Source organism: Triticum aestivum, chromosome 1B, assembly GCF_018294505.1.
Source record: "Triticum aestivum cultivar Chinese Spring chromosome 1B, IWGSC CS RefSeq v2.1, whole genome shotgun sequence".
Taxonomy (NCBI): domain Eukaryota; kingdom Viridiplantae; phylum Streptophyta; class Magnoliopsida; order Poales; family Poaceae; genus Triticum; species Triticum aestivum.
Genome location: NC_057795.1, coordinates 631,889,237 through 631,893,680, shown reverse-complemented (window position 1 = coordinate 631,893,680; position 4,444 = coordinate 631,889,237).

Below are 4,444 nucleotides of genomic sequence, written 5' to 3'. Positions count from 1 at the left end.
TGGATACTTGAGGTGACAATGGAGTATCTAGGTGACATTAGGGTTTTGGTTGATTTGTGTCTTAAGGTGTTATTCTAGTACGAACTCTTTTATAGATTGATCCGAAAGAATAACTTTGAGGTGGTTTCGTACCCTACCATAATCTCTACATTTGTTCTCCGCTATTAGTGGCTTTGGAGTGACTCTTTGTTGCATGTTGAGGGCTTGTTATATGATCTATCTATGTTATTATTGTTGAGAGAACTTGCACTAGTGAAAGTATGAACCCTAGGCCTTGTTTCCTATCATTGCAATACCGTTTACGCTCACTTTTACCGTTAGTTACCTTGCTGTTTTTATTATTTCAGATTACAAAAACCTATATCTACTATCTATTTTGCACTTGTATCTTCATCTCTTCGCCGAGCTAGTGCACCTATACAATTTACCATTGTATTGGGTGTGTTGGGGACACAAGAGACTTTTTGGTATTTGGTTGCAGGGTTGCTTGAGAGAGACCGTCTTCATCCTACGCCTCCTACGGATTGATAAACCTTAGGTCATCCACTTGAGGGAAATTTGCTACTGTCCTACAAACATGTGCACTTGCAGGCCGAACAACGTCTACAAGAAGAAGGTTGTGTAGTAGACATCAAGATCTTTTCTGGCGTCGTTGCCGGGGAGGTCAGCGCTTGAAGGTATATCTTTAGATCTTGCAATCGAATCTTTTTGTTTCTTGTTTTAGCACTAGTCTAGTTTATAAAAGAAAACTACAAAAATATGGAATTAAGGATGCCTCATATGCTTCATCTTTTTAATATCTTTCGTGAAAATGATGGGAAGGAAAATTGTGCTCAGGTACTAGAAGAAGAATTACATAGAATGCTTGGCATGAAATATGTGAATGATGAGCATGATTGCAATGTTGTTAGTATGAATTCCTTGAATATCCATGATGCTAATGATATGCAAAGCCACAAGCTTGGGGAAGCTATGTTTGATGAAGATGATATTTTTTGTCCCCCAAGCTTTGATGAGCAAATTTACTATGATGAAAGCATGCCTCCTATCTATGATGATTATTGTGATGACACGTATGCTTTAGAGAATAATGATAACCATGAAACTTGTCATCTTGATCCTAATTTTAAATCATATGATAGTTATTTTGTTGAGTTTGCTCCCACTACTATTGATGAGAAGAATTTTGCTTATGTGGAGAGTAGTAAATTTTCTATGCTAGTAGATCATGAAAAGAATGCTTTAGGTGCTGGTTACATTGTTGAATTCATTCATGATGCTACTGAAAATTATTATGAGGGAGGAACATATGCTTGTACGAATTGCAATAATATCAAGTTTCCTCTCTATGTGTTTAAAATCTTGAAGCTATGCTTGTTTTACCTTCCTATGCTTGTTGATTATTGTTCCCATAAGTTTTTTATTCACAAAATCCCTATGCATAGGAAGTGGGTTAGGCTTAAATGTGCTAGTCATATGCTTCATGATGCTCCCGTTATGTTTCAATTCTTATCTTTTATGTGAGCATCATTGCCTTCATCATGCCTAGCTAGAAAGGCATTAAAGAATTGTTGGGAGACAACCCAATACTTATCCTTACTGTTTTTGTGTGTTCACATGATTATGCTACTGTAGTAATCATGTTTTATAGCTTTCGTTTCAATAAAGTGCCAAGTAAGACCTTTAGGATGGCTTACAGTGATAGTTGTCTTGATCCTGCTGAAAATCAGAAACTTTTGCACCCAGTAAATTAGTTTTGTTAATTCACAGAAACGTGCTTATGATCTGATTCGTTTTGCTCTGGATTAGTACACGAATTGCTTAGGCCTTCCTAATTTGTTAGGATTGTTGGAGTTCCATAAGTATACGTTTGATATAGATTACTACAGACTGTTCTATTTTTGACAGATTCTGTTTTCTATGTGTTGTTTGCTTATTTTGATGAATCTATGAGTAGTATCAGAGGGTATGAACCATAGATAAGTTGGAGTACAGTATATATTACACCAATATGAATTTATAATGAGTTAATTATAGTACCTAAGTGGTGGTTTTATTTTCTTATACTAACAGAGCTCACGAGTTTTCTGTTAAGTGTTGTGTTGTGAAGTTTTCAAGTTTTGGGTAAAGATTCGATGGACTATGGAATAAGGAGTGGCAAGAGCCTAAGCTTGAGGATACCCAAGGCACCCCAAGATAATATTCAAGAATAGCCAAAAGCCTAAGCTTCGGGATGCCCCGGAAGGCATCCCCTCTTTCGTCTTCGTTCATCGGTAACTTTACTTGGAGCTATATTTTTATTCACCACATGATATGTGTTTTGCTTGGAGCGTCATTTTCTTTTGTTAGTGCTTACTTTATGTTATTTAGAATAATGTTTTGCATCTTTAGTTTCAATAAAAAAAGTCAAGGATAGCCTTTGCCATGCTTATTTTGCTAGTATACATGTTGCTGTTCGAAAACATAAAGTTTACCGCTGTTGCAAAAATTCCCTAGAAAAGTCATAGAGTGGTATAACGTTGAATGTTTTTGTATATTGAGCTATGATAAATTTATTACAGTGGGAATTTTAGTTCATAATTTTTGGAGTCAGGGAAGTATTGATACTCTTGCATTCTTTACAGACTGTACTGTTTTAGCAGATTGCTGTTATGTTTGCATTGTCTGCATATGTTTGCTTGATTAATGATTCTATTTGAGGATAGGAGTATTAAATATGCAGAAGCATTTAGTATGCAATGTTGAATGATTATTTAAGTGATTTGTTATAGTAGAAAATGATAAGGTTTTGCATTGGTTTATACTAACCTATCTCACGAGTTCTTGTTGAGTTTGTTGTGAATGAAGCTTTTGATAAAAAGAGAAACCATGATATGAGAGGAATTAAGGAGACACAAAAGTTCAAGCTTGGGGATGCCCAAGGCACCCCAAGATAGTATTTCAAGAAGTCTCAAGCATCTAAGCTTGGGGATGCCCCGGTAGGCATCTCACCTTTCTTATTCAACAACTATCGGTTAGTATCGGTTGAGCCTAAGTTTTTGCTTCTTCACATGAGTTGTGCTATCCTTGCAATGTAGTTTTCTTTAGCTTTGCTTGCTGTTTGAATAAAGTATCAAGATCTGAAATTATTAAATGAGAGAGAGTCTTCGCATAGTTGCATAATTATTTAGCTACTCATTGACCTTCACTTATATCTTTTGAAGTAGTTTGTCATTTGCTCTAGTGCATCACTTATACCTTTTAGAGCATGGTGGTAGTTTTATTTTGAAGAAATAGATGAACTCTCATACTTCACTTAGATTATTTTGAGAGTCGTTAATAGCATGGTAATTTTCTTAATATTAATATACTTGGTATTCAAGATATGTGAAACTTTCTTATGAGTGTGTTGAATACAAAGAAAAGTTTGATACTTGATAATTGTTTTGAGATATGGAGGTAGTGATATTAAAGTCATGCTAGTTGGGTGATTATGAATTCAAAGAATGCTTGTGTTGAAGTTAGCAAGTCCCGTAGCATGCACGTATGGTTAAAGTTGTGTAACAAATTTGAAACATGAAGTGTACCTGGCTTGTGCATCCTTATGAGTGGCGGTCGGGGACGAGCGATGGTCTTTTCCTACCAATCTATCCCCCTAGGAGCATGCACGTAGTACTTGATTTTTGATGACTTCTAAATTTTTTCAATAAGTATATGAGTTCTTTTGACTAATGTTGATTCCATGGATTATACACACTTTTACCTTTCCGCCTTTGCTAGCCTCTTCGGTACCGTGCATTGCCCTTTCTCACCTTGAGAGTTGGTGCAAACTTCGCCGATGCATCTAAACCCCGTGATACGATACGCTCTATCACACATAAACCTCCTTATATCTTCCTCAAAACAGCCACCATACCTACCTATCATGGCATTTCCGTAGCCATTCCGAGATATATTGCCATGCAACTTCCATCATCATATTCATGACATACATTACTTTTGTCATATTGCCATTGCATGATCATGTAGTTGACATCGTATTTGTGGCAAAGCCACCATGCATTATTTTTCATACATGTCACTCTTGATTCATTGCACCCTCCCGGTACACCGCCGGAGGCATTCATATAGAGTCATATCTTGTTCTAAGTTTCGAGCTGTAATCCTTATGTTGTAATCAATAGAAGTGTGATCATCATCATTATAAGAGCAGTGCCCCCAAAAAAAGAGAAAGGCCAAAAAAAGGAAGGCCCAAAATAAATAAATAAATAAATATAAAGGGCAATGCTACTATCTCTTTTCCACACTTGTGCTTCAAAGTAGCACCTTGTTCTTCATGTAGTGAGCCTCATATATTGTGCTTCAAAGTAGCACCTTGTTCTTCATGTAGTGAGTCTCATAAGTTGTCTTTTTATACTAGTGGGAATTTTTCATTATAGAACTTGGCTTGTATATTCCTACGATG